The sequence below is a fragment of the Pseudopipra pipra genome, chromosome 15 (genome assembly GCF_036250125.1).
Source record: "Pseudopipra pipra isolate bDixPip1 chromosome 15, bDixPip1.hap1, whole genome shotgun sequence".
Taxonomy (NCBI): Eukaryota; Metazoa; Chordata; class Aves; order Passeriformes; family Pipridae; genus Pseudopipra; species Pseudopipra pipra.
The window spans coordinates 17,644,061-17,659,884 of NC_087563.1; the positions used below are offsets into that span (position 1 = coordinate 17,644,061).

Genomic DNA, 15,824 nt, shown 5'->3' on the forward strand with positions numbered 1-15,824 from the left:
AAATTTATATAAAACTGTAACATTTTTTCCTCTAAGAACTAAAGGGCTTCCTGTTGTCTTAAGTATTACAGTGAATCAAGAAAATTATTTGTTTGAGCAGCTGAACTAATGGGTGGCTTGTAGGAGCATAACCCATCTTTCCCATAACACAACTCCAAATAAAGACATCTGTCTTGTGCAACAGATCCTCACCCAGAGAGCTGCCAGCAGTTGTCAATTAATTGTCATTTGTAGATTATTAACAACTAACTCGGAGAAGTTGCTTAGCCTCAGCATTTCAGTGATGGACTTCCAAAGAGAGAGATTTTCCCTTCTGGTTTCCTCCCATTTCACTTTGCCTTTTCCTGGGCTTTGCCACCTGCACCTGGCAGCAGGTGAGTGCAGCTCCTGCTGCAGTGGGTGTTATCCAAGTGCTCTCTGTGATCACCCCACAAATGTCAGCTGTGGTGTCGTGTCAGCTTTGGGAAATCAGGGGAGAGAACAAAATCCTGAATTTCTCCAGAAGTGCAGCTGAGATGCATCACTTGAAACCTGACTCTGCCCAGTGAAGACCCACAAACAGGTTCATTAATCAGACTGTGGGAAGAGAGGTTGTGGAGTGTCCCTCACTGGGGGTATTCCAGAACCATCTGGATGCAATCCTGGGCAATGTGCTCTGGAAAGACCCTGCTTGAGCAGGGAGATGGGACCACATGACCCACTGGGGTCCCTTCCAGCCTGATCCACTCTGTGCTTCTGTGAGTACTCCTCTGTGGGGTGGATAAAAGGGTGTTCCCCTCCTGAAAATCAAATAGAATACGAGAGGGGTATTAGGGGCAGAGACCAGGCATGGTGGTTTAAAAGAAAAAAAAAAAAAGAGAGAGAGAAAGAGAGAAAAAAAGACATTTTTAAAAGGAAACAGTACCGTGTCGGGAGAAACCTCGTGCTCCAAGGGTAGCAATCCCTTTACAAATATCTCCCTTTGCAACCACCTCCTGTATATCCACACCAACTTCAGCAATGAAAGAATCAACAAATAGCTCTCAGTTTCTGCCAGGTGACTTCCCCAGGGAGAACAGCTGGGGCTCGACATCCTTCAGTGAGCTCTTGCTTTACAAGGTTCATTAACACTTACAGAGAGTGCAGAAAAGTTTGGGTTTCACCTCTGGCAACCTGCTCACGGGCACTGCTGGTCCCTGCCAGGCTGGGGAGAGGGAACAGCCAGGCTGGTGGCAAAGGCTCTGCCACATTCCCAGGGCATGGGAGGAGCAGCACAGACAGAGGGGGATGCACATGTGGCCTTTCCTACACCTCTCACAAGGGACAAACTGAATTCAGAGACTGCATTAAGTGGAAGAGTAAAAGTGGAAGGTCATTGGGACAGCAATGAACATTAGGCAATGTTCAAAATAAATAAAGAGGCAGAAAGCATGGGAAGCAGCAGCACCTTTGAACAGATTGCCATGGTAAAAGCAATGTGTTGGGAGGAACTTTGGTCAGAGCTCTGTAGTGTTCTCTTTAGCAGGAATATTATTCTGTCCATTCCTGAGGTCCAAAACCTTTGATTTATCTTCAATTTTAAGCTGTATCTCAGGGTGACATTGGCTGAGCTGGGCACCAACATTTGCTTCCTGCCTGTGGGCACAGCTGGAGCTCCTCGTTCAGAGCCAGCAGCAGCATCCCCACAGGGCAGGTTTCCTGTGTGCTGGGGCTGGTCCCTGTGGCCACACAGGGACCTGACACTCACAACAGCCCAGCTCTGTGTCCTGCTCTGTGTCCCCAAAGGGAGCATCCCTGCTGGCACAGCCCTGCTGGCCCACACCAAGGGGCTGCTGCCTCATCTCCATGTCCAGAGTGTTACACCCGTGAAAAGAGACCAGAGCTGTTCTTTCCCCTGCCCTCTGTGCAATGAAATGCATTGTGCTCTCAGATGGAAATCTGAGCCCTGGCTGAATTCAAGCTTGTTAGTTTTGTCTGCTTATTTAGCCTGTGGTTTTCTTATCCATTTACCATCTTTTATCCCACCCTGCTGTGTGTGTGAGGGGGAGGTTTGGCTGCAGGTCATTTACACAGGAGCTGTCAAAGCACATCTGAGCCCAGCCCCACAGTGTGTCCCCAGCCAGCAGCTTCCAAGAGTCCCTGCAGTGTCCCCATCACAGCCCTGTGCAGAGCCAGGCACGGGGGAACTCACCCCTCCATCCCATGAAGTCAGTCCCTGGCTTGTATCAACATGCAACAGGAAGATTAATCTATGGAGGAGATATTTAAAAGGGTAACATGACAACTACCACAGTTCTTTCCCAGCAAAACTCTCCACTGAGGAAGCAAAGCATAGGACGTGACCCTCAGCAGAGGAGACTCTTTAGAAAGTCAGATTTAATTGAGGCCCTTGGAAGCCCTTCATTTCTGAGAAGTGGGCCACTTTTTCCTAACACTGAAAACAAGAGCTGTGCAGTGGAAGCATGAAATTTAAAACTCAAAAGAAGGACTATAATACACAGTAAGTGCAAGCAGCCGTTGAATTCCTTGGAAAAGCAGAACCAGAAGGATGGTTTTCTCTGGGAGCACCTTTTCCAGACTGCCTGATTGATCTGATACTTATGATTTAAACAGCTACAGCTTCTGGACATTACTACAACTCACACAAACTGACTCAAACACCACATGGTTCACAAATAAATCTAAAATACTCAGCTGGACCAAGGCATTTTTTTTTGTGAAACCAGGCAAACAAATAAAATGCTTAGGGCAGAAAAGCCACAGAACGTTGGGGGATAAGAAAGAGGTACCTGACACTGGGTTTCCATGTCACAGAGTAATTGTTGGCCAAATTAGAGATGGGACCTCTTTTGTTAAAGCATTTGGGAGAGCTGTTCCTTCTGTGGGCAGTGGTCATGGGGGACACATGGGCTTGCACAGCGTGAGCTCCACACTATCCCTGGTGCAGTCAAAACTGAGTTTTTATATTATTAGTTAGATGAGTGTTTCTACCTGAGTCACCAAGAAAAGCAAGGATGCCTCCTCCAACCACTCCCAAAGCATTTGCCCGTCCATGCTGGAAACCAGGTTCTGTTTGGGCATGGCACAACCAGATTTCACCCAGTGCTCACTGCCCACAGCTTATCTTCCTCTGTTCTCACCTATATTCAGAGCAATTTATCCCTCATCACCCCATTACTACCAATTTTGGAGCCTTGGCACCTCGAGGCAATGATTTTTTTCATGTACCAACCATGACAGGGCTGCCCTCCAGCCTTTAACATAACACAGAGCTGTTCAATAAAACCCAACAGCCTTTGGTGAAACCCCACTGCCCACCAACCCCCCAGTGAGACACACAGCAAACAGGCAGTCAGATCCCAAACACAGACAAAAAGCTCCATGGCAGGACAAACCACGTCCTGTGCTCTTTGAACACACTTCATGTTATAAATCACCCATGAAGGTGATAAATGTGTGCACTTTAAACCAACTCCATGCTCTGCTCAGCAGGGCTGTTCAGCAGAACAGAGCTGCCAGGGGGCAGCTGAGCTAAAATCAGTGTATTGCTCCTCTTGGTGCTTTTGTGCTCGGGATGAGTGGGCAGCAGGAGGGCTTCCCAACCCACCACATGGTTTCTGCTTCACCCTGCAAAGGCTCCCTGTCATATCAGCCTGAATTGGTGCAGAGAGCAAAGGGCTGGGCAGGTACCCCACAGAGACAGGGCTGGGATGGGCTGTTGGGTTTGGCACTCAAAGTTGTTCCAGGCAGTCGGTGACACTTGTCATTCTGTCACACCAACTCCCTTCCTGACACCTTCATCCCATCACCTGGAAGGTTGTGTTTTACAGGGAAGATCATTATCTGATTCTGTCAGCTGCTGTTTGATTTCTGTATTCTGTTCCAGAGAGATTTGTCTCATAACAATGGCTTTGCTAAGGGCTGTCCCTCCAGCTGCCCATCTACAACACCCTTCCTATTGTACCCCCTGGACGAGGCCTGACACTCACAACAAACACCACTGAATTAAACCTCTGCTGTAAAGTAAGCAAGCCTTATTATATCCAATTTTACAGCTGGGTAAACTTACATACTGGAGACACTTAAATGACTTTCCACAGCATTACAGAAGGAGCCAGTGAAGGCAGAGAGCCTGGAAAAGTCCAGCTCAGTCACTCACTGCGGGCCCCACTTTGAGAAAATAAATTTATTAAGCATGTGTTTAATGCTAAGCTTATGAGCAAGGGGGCATTAAGACATTACAGAGCTCACTTCCTTCAACATGCCAAAAACCTGGTACCAGCCAGCAATGACAGCGTGTCAGTGGTGCCTTCCACTGTCCCCAGGGTCAGAAGGCAGCGGTGATTTATCGCTTTGTGGCAGAAGGATGTGACACTCCTGGCTTGTGACACAGAGTGGAGGAAAGCACGCTGGGTCAGGGGGCACATGGGACCCATCTGACCCCAAAACTTACAGGAAAGCTACTGCAAGGCAAGCAAAGAGATAAGAAGTGATGCTGCTGTCAGAAGCAGGACAGAGTGTTTCAGATGTCCCTTGTAGGGATGCCAGTCATCCCAGTCTCCAAAGATGAGCCAACTAACCTGGTGTAGGCATCACTGGAGCCAGCTTCTCAGAGATGACATGTCCATGGTGGCCTCGGAGCAGAGCATGGAGACTTACTTTTCCATACTCCTCCCACTGTCAGATTACTAAGACTCCAATTTTTTCATTACCATCCTTTCTTGCTCACCTGACTGCAGACAGATGCACTTCCCCTTCTCAGAGCCCAGCTCATGCCCTCAGTTTCATTCCCCAGTGCTGCTGTCACCCTTTCCACATCCCAGGCCACGGAAGCTGCAATTACATTACAAACCTTGAATTGCCATCATGGGCAGAACAAACAGAGCTGCATCTTTTGCCTGAATCACTCCCCATTCCCAAAACCTTCTGCCAGATCTGCGAGACCAGCACTTCAGCAATAATCCTGCCTGAGTTCCTGACCGAGGAGAGCTGCCCATCGTGTGGGACTGGCTCCTTTCCTCCCCGTGTCAGCAGCCGGACAAGGAAGGACAAGCACCAACGTGCTCTCTGCTCCCCAAAACACGCAGGGAAAGCTCGCCTTCCTCGCTCCAGCTGACATTGCACCCCAGGCAGGTGCTGTGGTGTTAAACTCCCCCAATGCACATCACACAGAGGCGGAGGAATGAGCTCTATTCCATCACGTGAAAACTTTACAGCCAGAAAACTCGGGCACGTGTCGGTGCCTCTGCAATTCCATCCTCTCCCTGCTCTCCACAGCATATGGTCTGACTGTGCTATTCCATTTGCTGGCCCGGGGAGAGCAGTTTGAAATGGAGAGAAACAGCATGGTACATTTGAGTTTATGGGGTATTAAAAGGGCTACAGTGAATGGTAGCCGAGGCACCAAAGTAAATTATTTATAGTACAATTGCACTTTCTCCTAAACTACCCTTCAGATGGGTCAGGCCTCGGACACTCACATTAAGGTCTTGTTAAATTCAAATAAGATAAGGTTGTATCCAACAATGCATATACCCAGTTTTACATTAAATCATGTTCAAGTAAAATTCCTTTAAAGTAGCACTGAGAATGACATTCCTCCGTGCTCAGGTTAGAGGCACATACAGATTTTACATAAACTGCCCTTCAGCTAAATTTTTTTCCTTTTTCAGATGTAATCTCCTAATGTATCATGATCTCTATATTTTCAAAATGTTGGGACAAGACCAGGCACCCTTTCTCTCCAGGGTAATACTGAAGAGTTCACCAGGGGATCTTGCTGAGCTCAGGTACCAAGGAGGTCCATGCCAGCCTGGTTTGCAGGGGAAAATGGCCCCAGTTCTGCACTGCAGAGCTCTGCAGTGATTTGCTGCATCAGTTTCATGTTGTTGCAATGTAGTCCTTGTGGTCTGCAGGAAGAGGCATCAGCCTTCCCAACCTGGCAGGGAAGTTTTTTGGCTAAGGGAGTTCTCCCTGAAGCCCTGTTACACCCAGACACTGCACAGCATCCTGTGGAGCCCTCCTTTTTTTTGTGGGTAGAATTTGCCTCAACAGGACGGAAGAAGAAGAATTTCCAGAAGAATTGTATCCTGACTCTGGTTAAGGGTTTGTTCTGATCTCTTTTGTGTAGTACCCTTTGTCACAGAGAGCCCTGATTAATTTGTTAGGCTAAGGCTGAAGTCTTAATTCTTAACCCACATTTTCTCTCCATTTATGGCTAGGAGCACCCTTGTCTTGCAGCTCTGCAGGCAGGTGCTTCAGATTCTCTCTTTGGGCTGCAGTTTCCTGGTTAGAAGAGGCTGAATTGCATGGTCAGATTTTGGAGAAGGGATGGAAATCACAGGAAGATTTGGGTTGGAAAGGACCTTAAAGCTCATCCAGTCCCAGCCTCCCTTGCCATTGGCAGGGACACCTTCCACCAGCCCAGGATGCTCCAAGCCCCCTCCAACCTGGCCTTGGACACTTCCAGGGATGGGGCAGCCACAGCTTCTCTGGGCAACCTGTGCCAGGGCCTCCCCACCCTCACTGGGAACAATTTCTTCCTGATATCCATTCTAATCCTACTCTCCCTCAGTTTGCAGCCATTCCCCCTTGTCCTGCCACTCCATGCCCTTGTTAAAACTCCCTGTCCAGATCACCCCTGCCCTGCTGTCCTGGCACTCCCTGGCACCTGCACACCCCCAGCCTGGCTGGGGATCCCCAGCTCGGGGGGTGTGAGCAGGATGTTGGTCCCTCAGGTTGTGCTCCATGGGAAGGTGATGCTGAGCAGCCTCTGTGCTCTGCACTCCTCCCTGCCTTGGCCCAGAGCAAGAAGAGCAGAAACCCTGTCTCAGCAGCAAACTAATGGGTACATGTTTTTATGAGACTCAATAGCACTTTAATTGATTTTATTGCAATTTATGGCATTTGCATAATGATGTGAGTCAATATGAAGAGAGTGAAGCAGGAGGTTATAAAAAGCATTTCAGTGTCTCATTCTCAGGGAGTTGAGTCCAATCCCAGCGTTTTAACATTTCAGTTTTCTTATTTTTGGTAATGCAGCTGTTTTGCATAACCTTCTGAAGGAAGTGGCAGTGCTCTGACAACATGCTGACTAGCAATAGCACCTGACAGTGCTACCTAGGAAACACCTGATAGCATCAACTGATGGAATTAAATCTCTAATTACAGGATTTTTAAACAAAGAAATCAAATTTACGTGGTTAAATCCCTCTATCAAACTCAATCAAACCAAGAATCTTACTTAGGTAATAGTTACAGAGGAGGTGCTTGCTCAGGCCAGCTCATTGCATTGCTTCTTTGTCCCCTGCTTTCCTCTGTGGTGGCAGCAGCAAATGCCACGTCACCATCCTGCTCCAGCCAAGCCATGTGCCTTCACTGCAACTCGAGCTGCCCCAGGAACAAGATGCAAAGATGATTGAAAGGACAATTCTGTGACTCAAATGCGATTAAAGAAGGTCTTGTTATCTGTGAATAATTCTGGAGATTAAAGAACTGATGTGTTGAGTCAACACAATGGGGATCCATTCGAATGGAAGACTTGGGGGTGAGAAAATGTAAGATTATCATCATTATTAGAGGGGTTTGCCCAGCAGGGCCTTGAGGGGCTCTGCCCCGTGGGTGTGGGGCGGGGTCACATCTCTCCCCACCCCAGGGAGAGGGGCCAGGGCAGAGCCCCAGACTGTGAACCCCATGTTCAGGCCAGCTTAGCCACTGCTGGGCCTGCAGCTTCACATGACCAAGCTCTTTCCCAAATACAGTTGTCATCTTAATTAATTACAGAACCTGAGCAAAGCCCAGAACTAATACTAGTCAATACTTGGACTTTCTTTCAACTGACAGTCCAAACCCACTTTTAATTTAATAATCCTGTGTGATCTAAATGGGTTCCATCACACTCCTTTTACAGATGAAAAGTGCAGGGGCAATAAAATAAAGTCACAATCCCCCATAAGCCTGACTTGGGTCATTTGGCAGGAAGGTATCTGGGGTAGAAACCAGAAACCCTGAACAAGGAGGGAAAATCCAACCCACAGCTCTGAGATGGGAATATTTCTCCTTCCTGTCCCTTGGAAGGGACGAGAGGCTCAAGTCATTACGTGCTACAGTTGGGTGTGTATGTACTCTGCAAGATAAAATTACATCTACAGATGGTCTAGACAAAAAACCACTCAGCTAATTTTAGCTTAGACAGAACCTCGTGTGTGTATCTGGGGGAATAAAATTAGATGCACTTTACATACTTTCTAAATTATCAAGAAGAGCTTCCTCCATAAATAAGTATCAGCCAAAACTAATCTTATGTTCTATGCAAGGCAGTCCAATATTTAGGTTTTTTTAGGGAATATCACAAGTCACAAAAACCTGTATCTCTTTTTGTACATCTACAGACACGTTTAGAGCTGAGTACTTTTTGCCTATCTTGTGAAATCCCATTATCACACAGTAATGTGTCTCTAGTAGCCTTTATGGATTATTTTTCTGCTTTTGCAATTCTGTTAAATAATGAGCAGTAATTTCCCTAAGCAAATGGTTACCAAGCCATCCAATAGTGTCAGTAAGCAATTTGTGCTTTTGAGATGTTTGTGTCAGCAGTGCCCAGGAGAGGACACCCCAAATGAATCTAAGGGCAGGTGGGGCTTGGGGCCACCTGGGCCAGTGGAAGGTGTCCCTGCCCATGGCAGGGGGTGGAATGAGATGATCTTTAAGGTCCCTTCCAACCCAATTCTGTGATTCCATGATTCTATGAAACAGATTTTCAAAGCTGTGCGTTGGAGTAACAACAGCAAAATAAAGTTAAAGGTTATCAAGTCTTTATGCCATTGCCTACAGTGCAAGAAATGCAGGCTCACCTGTAACACCCCTTCTCTGGGATTATTATTTGCATTATGGACAGTGATCTCGGGGTTCAGTCTCAGCAGCCAGCCAGTGGGAATGGGAAGCACAGCCTGTTTCACTCCAGACAAAAGGCAATTTGCAGCTTTTACCCAGTGGTGTGCAGAATAATGATCCTGTTTACGCTCTTCAGTACCTTTCATAAGAAGTATTTTAAGTTCTTTGCAAACAGTAACTCTTAAAATTCCTTGTGTGGAACGTTTTTCCTTCCAGTCAGGCAAAAGCTGGTTCAACTTCCTCAGACAAGGCTGTGAAAAGTGATGGTGTCTCTGCTGCTATGAGGAGCTGTGATGCCAAGTTGTGGCTCAGGCTCCCAGGATGATTTTTTAAAGAATTAATATTTTATGACTTAATTCCTCCGTCCTATCACTTATTTCATGATGGCTTTTTCCAGGTGTGCAAACTCTCCACACAACAGTTTAACAATTTACTAAAACATATTAGCACTACTAGTACTGACACAGCTTGGATTTTCAGCACTGCCATGTGCTACTCTAATTTATGTTTTGACCCTTCAGCTCTTCAGAGATGAAAATCAAAACCTTCTAAATCACCTGCATAAATTACTGTCTTTATAATAAAGATATGACTAATATAATTCTAGTCAATTCAGAATATTCTGAAGCATTGCCCATGGCACTGCTTCTGGATAAAAATAAATGTTCAAACAATTTCATCCTTAAGCATAGGGGTATCTCCATGATGCATCGTTCTGGTTCCACATAATTATGAAGTAAAACTAAATTGTGTTTTGAAAGACCTTTTTCTTATTTCTCCTGTATGTAAAAGTCTCATCACTCATGCAGGCACGATCCCTGTAATTGCAGAAGTGGCATTGTAGCATTGCTGTTCTGACAGCAGATTCTAAGCAATTTTTCATTCTCAGGGAGATGATTTTTTTTTCATTTTTTCTCTTTTTTTTTTTTAAGAACAAACTTAATAACCCATTATGCATTGCTCCTAGCAACATTCAAAATACTCAGAAACAACTAAAGGGCAGAGCTCTCCCAGCACTGCTGTTGCATTCACCAGAGTGGAGATGCCAAGGTGGGAATGACCTGGATTAAGGAGAACCAGCCCTGCAGCCCAGCAAACCCCAACCTGCCCAGATCCCACCTCAAGAGCAAAGCAACTGCAGTGGTGATCAGTACAAGAAAAAACACCTAAAATCCAGAAATAAGAAGGCTGGAAGGCCCTGCCCAGCTGCCCTTGCACCCACCCAGACCCAGCGTGGAGGGGTGTCAGGATTTGCCCACGGTGCCACTCGGATACAGGGGATCCATCTCTCCAAGCCACCCATCTGGACTGGCATTACCAAACACACAGCCCCAACAGGCACAGAAAATGGGCATTATTTCATGGGGACAAGTATTTTACAGCTCTATGTCCAATCTCTCTTTTGGATTTCAGTAATATCTTATCAAAATAAATAAGTCATTTATATGCAGGATCATATAAAACACTCTCCACTCTGTCTTTGTCTTCCTGAGGAGCCAGCAGGCTACATTTGCCTCTCAGTTACCTGGATAAACAGATTGCTAATATAGGCAATGGATGTGATAATATTCCTAAAGCATCATTTAACAAAAGGGCGAAATTATTTGACCCAAACAATTCCCAATACACTTTATGTGTTACTGCTGATAGAAATCTCTCCTGCCTCTCACTTCGGCACAAATGAAAAAACAACTGCGACCAAAGCCCTTGAAAATACATTAAAAATAAAAAGTAAAAATCTGCATATCTCCAGAAATTACTTTCTCCCTGGCATGAGCAATTTTGACCTCAGCAGATGTCTGAGAAGTTCTGCTTCTCATTTTAGAAACCGCTCTGATCGAGGAACACCCGTTTTAGCTGGAGTTTGATGTGCCAGATCAGTCCCCAGCTCATGAAGCACTAAGAGGGAGATTTGCAGAAGTATTTAGGTGCCTAAAAATGAAAATAGGCACCTTATGGGATTTGAAATGAATGCAAAATAGGCTATTTTTGTCAACCTCTGTAAGAATTCATTTGGACTTTGTAACAACCAAGAGCACAAGCGAGATGTCCATCCCAGCCCAGCACTCACCATGGCCATGTGTTGTGTGTCCAGCAGGGTCTGTGTGTCCAGCTGGTCCTTTGACCACATGGCTTGGGGACAAAGTGGCAAAATGTGAGTGTGGCACATATCCAGCAGTCATCCAGTTCTGTCATCTCTGCAGGAGATGCCCCGAGAGGCCACTGCCACTGCACATGGGAACCCTGGAAGACACACATTGCACACACGGTCACCAGCTTCAGCAGGTACTTCATTCACAGAATCACTGGATGGTTTGGTTGGAAGGGGCCGTAAAGACCACTTCATTCCAAACCTCCTGCTGTAGGCAGGGCACCTCCCACTGGACCAGGTTGCTCAAAAGACCAGGTTGCTCATTGATGGGTTCTGGGCTCTGATAGCACGAGAATGTCTTGACCAAAGACTGACTCCTTTCACCTCATCCACAGACATGCAGACAGCTTTGAACAAATCAACAACACTGGTTAATTTTAACAAATTAACAAATCACTGGCTTTCCTTTCCATCACCTGCTAACTCACACTCCTGCCAGCCTGCACAGGCTCCCTCTCGTGCACTGGATCCTGCAGAAGGTGGCTCTGGTGGGGCACAAAACCTGAATATCCCACTGCAGCTTCACGTGTGAGTGAGCTCTGAGGAAAGGCTGTCCAAGTCTTTGGCGGGAATTATATCCTTGTGTGGTAACCATAACAATAATCACTACTTACTCCTGCTCCCATTATTGGCTTGGGTTGCAGTTTGTGTAGCAACAAGCTGTGAGCCCTCTGCTGCCTTCCCACTCCAGATTTAGTGGGGCATTGTCAGCCAGAATCAGCTGAAAAGAATGAAATTTCACATGTATTAATCTAACTTATTTCACATCAGGTTTTTTCCCTGCTCTCTGTGCCCAAAATCAGCCCTAGGGTATCTAGTTTGCTCTTAGGAAACATCTGCACCTGCAACCCAAACCCTTTCTCCCTTTTATTGCCCTTGACAACAGGTCTGTGCCTGAGTCCAGGGTCTGTGCCCAAGTGCAGGGTCTGTGCCAAATGGCTCTGAGTTTGCATTGCAATCAGCTGGCCCAGAGATCTTTATTTCTGTTTTATCTCCCTTGCAATGTGTGCCACAGTGTAGAGACAGAAGCCAGGCAGTGAGGAGCTCTGCATCCCAATCAGGGCTGTGTGTGAGGAATCCTGAGCGTGGAAACCACAGAAATGCTCAGTGTGATCAGCCTTCCCTTGCCCACCTCCCAGTCTCCATCGAGGCAGATTTGTACACTCTTAATTTTCATTAATAAAATCAGCATGTGTGCACTTGCACATGTGTCACTGCAGATTAGCTTTCCAGAAACAAGAAAAAAAAATTTAAAAGAAAAAATCTGCATGTGATTCTCTTCCCTGCAACTGGACTCTTGGAAAATACTTTCACTGGCTGCTCTCTCTCTGAACTTATGAGACCTTCCAAGATCTTTGGCTGAAATGAAAGTTCAACATGGACAGTTCAATTCCAGATTTATGTTTAGCAAATGGTCTCATTTTTTAAAAAGCTAAGACCAAGACATCTCAGCTACATTAAAGGGCAGCATTTAAGTGAGAACATTGTTTCTCATTGCTTTTATTTTTTTTTTTGCCATTGTCGTAACCATTCTGCAGGAAGGGGTTTTGTCCTTGGCTTAATAATATTTAATAAACCATAATGCCACTAATTTGTCTGGGCTTCTAATGAGGCTGGTCTGAAAGGCTCTATTCCTTTATTCCTGCATTTTCTTAATGAAATGAACTTTGTTCTCATCCCATTGCCTTTGCCGGGGTCTTTCATCTGCTGTTTTGCTATTTTTGAGCTTTTCAGCCTCTTTGATAAACTGCAATACAGACATTGCCAGATCCAAACAAAAAGCTGCATTATTGGCTCCAATTAAGCAATCGGGCTGAGTGACCTCACCAGGGAACAGGAATGTCCTTGGATCACCCAACCTGGTGTCCCTGCTCCCTTCAGCTTTAAATTCCCATTCCTTGGGCTGCCCCAGGCAGTTATAGGGACTTCATATTAGACAGAAATATTGCCATCAGTTATCCCAGCCAGGCTGGAGGAAACCCAAACTGTCCCAGCAGCTCCTCTGGGGCAGCCCCAGGACCAGACTATCCCAGTCCCCCCGGGAGCCCCACCCCACAGGCACCATGTCCTGGTGTTTTCCCTGGGCAGGAAAAGGGCAGCCAAAGTGTAGGATCAAAGGCAGCAGGAACTCACCGTGCTGGAGTGTTTAAATCCTGTGCTGACCCTCGATAATTGCTCAGGCTCCCAGCTGGGGAAGCAGAGGTGGGATGCTGTGGGACCAGTGCTCAGCTCCAGGGAATTCACGTGCCTTTTGTGGAGAGGAAAGAGCCTTTTGTAGCAAGAGATCATGAGCCTTCACCTGCAGCAAGACCTAGAGCCTGTCTTAGCTGATATTTGAATGGCTTTAAGCTAAGCTAAGGACTCACAGGGGTATGCAGGGCAAGCTCCCACCCCAAATTAACCTCACACTTTTCTCTCCTCTCTTTTTCTGGGATGGCAGCACCCACATCTGATCCCTCTCTCACAACCTGCAGCTTCCCTTCTTTAATATTAACAGGGAGTTTAAATGTTCCAGGGCTCTTTTTTTTTTTTTTGTAAAATTTATAAAATGCCAGTTGAAGTGCCATTCATGTTGAAAAGCTGCCTCTCTCTATCAAGGCTCCTTGGACTAAACACAACAATATAACAAACACTGGCCATTAATAATGGAGAAAAACGCCTTCCCTGTGTGTTATTTTTCATCAGGATGATGTGTTATTAGTTTATAGATATATATTTTTTAGCTGAAGGCTTTTTTTGGCAGCAATTTGGCCTTCACAATAATGGACTTTACTGTATGTAAAGCCTCAGAAAAATTGTGGTTTTGAGAGAGGTTCGATAGTGAATGAATCTGGTTGGGAGAGGGAATTTGCTGTACAGTGAAATAGAAAAATAGTGCCATCTTTTGGGCTGAATGGCTTTGCCAGCATCATGCTGGGGGTCAAGAGCCCAAAACCACTGGCACATCAACAGCTGGATTTAAGTCTGGCTATTGGTCTCTCAGAAAGTCTTATTTTTTTCCTAAAATCACAATTAATTCTGGATTCAGTACACGTGCAAAGGAAAGAATGTTTGGCCTGGAGGTCAGGGCTCTGCTCTTGGCTCTCCCTGCCATGACCAGCTGCATCCAGACTTTCACCTTACACATATAATTTTGCCCTGGGGTCTCACTTACCTGAGATTCCAGCTGTAAACCAAAAGGGCAGGTACCATCACCACCTGAGCAGCATGGAAAGACTAACAGCCATTTTACAGGCATTTTCACCAAACCCCACTTCTATTAAATACAGTCCAAAGTTTTGAATTTGGATTAATTCCAGTGCAGGGTTCTGAAAATCAGGGGAGAGAATTTGAGCCTCAGCTCTTCATTCAATTGTCAACTGATTAAGGGAACACACCACATTGGGATATTTTGCATTCATCTCATAAGGAGGAATGTAGCTTTTAATCAGTATTTTTGTCTATGCATCACCTTTTCCTTTCTGATCTCACAAATGAGAATCCTCAAATGCTGTTCTTTTTATTCTACAAAACGGACTTATTGGAACAATTTGGTGGATGTTTATTTACCTCGCTGAGAAAAGGACCCACCTTGGAGCTCCTTCTCCAGAAAAATGAACATTACTCCACAGCCCTGCATCTCACAATGTTAGGTTTGTTTCCTGGGGTCATACAGAAAACAATATCCCGGTTTTGTTCCAAATATCTGGAAGTTATTTGACGCGGAAAGAACCGTCGGTGAGGCAGCACCCGGACGTGTCCCGCAATTAAGATCTCGAGTTATTGACTTTCCACCGACATCAGGAAGCCTATTAAATGCTGCTGTGGGCAATATGTATTTGACATTGTACAGGTGCACAACACGCTGGCAAAGCATCCAAAATGAATGAGAAAAGCCTGCAGAGCTGCACAAACCCCTCTGGCTGCGGGAGCGGGACGACGCTGCGCCGCGATCCGGCAGCGAGGGCTGCTGGAGGAAAACCTTTGTTCACAGGCAGATGGCATCTATTGAAAGGCAGCAAGAACTCAAACAAATAAATATGTATTGCATTATGTAGATATACACACAGATAGAGCTTGGAGACAAAACAGCTGAAGGACACAAGTCAACACATGTTCAACAGAGTCATTTCAGCTGCTGAGCTCGGGAGAGACGCTCACGTTCCTTGGGGAAAAAAGACATGTTCCATCCCAATTTCACTATCCAAACTTCCCTTTTTATGTAGGCTTTTATTATGCTGTTTCTTTAGGCATCAGGGTTAGTTTAGCTTTTTGGTGGAGTGTTTTCTTTTTCCTTTTACACAGATAAGCCCATACAGGGAGTTTCTTCTGACCTTGGAGACATTATGAGTAGCTTAGCAATCATCTCGGATTTTATTCAGGCTTTAAAAGTGAACAGGAGTGTTTGCACAGACATCACTGGGATTCAGAGTCAGCTTCCAAAATGTTTTTCCTATAAAGACTCTAATGACATTGTGCTGGTTTTACTACTGCTTCACTAAACCTTCTCACAACTGACACCAGACTTTTCTGTCTGTAATGACTGTCATCTGCCAGCTCTACCCCACCTGATTATCTTGCTTAACCTTCACTTCCCAGCAATTAGCAAAAGCAATATTAAAATTGCTCCCTGGGCATTTGCTTCCCAAAGACAACAATTTGAAGCTTTAAAACCACCAGTAGCTTTTAATAGAATAGCAATCAGAATAAATAAAATGCAAAAGGAAAGAGAGGAATCCCAGGCTGCATCAGTAATTTAACTATTTCAGGTATTGCACTTTCATTTGTTCTTTGGCTAGAACATGTCCAAGATTGAAATTTC

General features: G+C 45.6%; 1 long non-coding RNA gene across 2 annotated transcripts in view; it reads right to left on the bottom strand.

The window, feature by feature from the left end:
* The window catches only part of LOC135422763 (uncharacterized), a 50,838-nt gene extending 35,679 nt beyond the window's left edge, over positions 1-15,159 (bottom strand). For both annotated transcript variants that reach the window (XR_010434580.1, XR_010434579.1), the window contains exons 1-3: positions 14,594-15,159; positions 10,943-11,115; positions 193-779 (exon numbers count right to left, since the gene is read on the bottom strand). This is a non-coding gene — a long non-coding RNA (uncharacterized LOC135422763). The remainder of the gene's footprint in view (positions 1-192; positions 780-10,942; positions 11,116-14,593) is intronic.
* Positions 15,160-15,824: the final 665 nt, after the last annotated feature.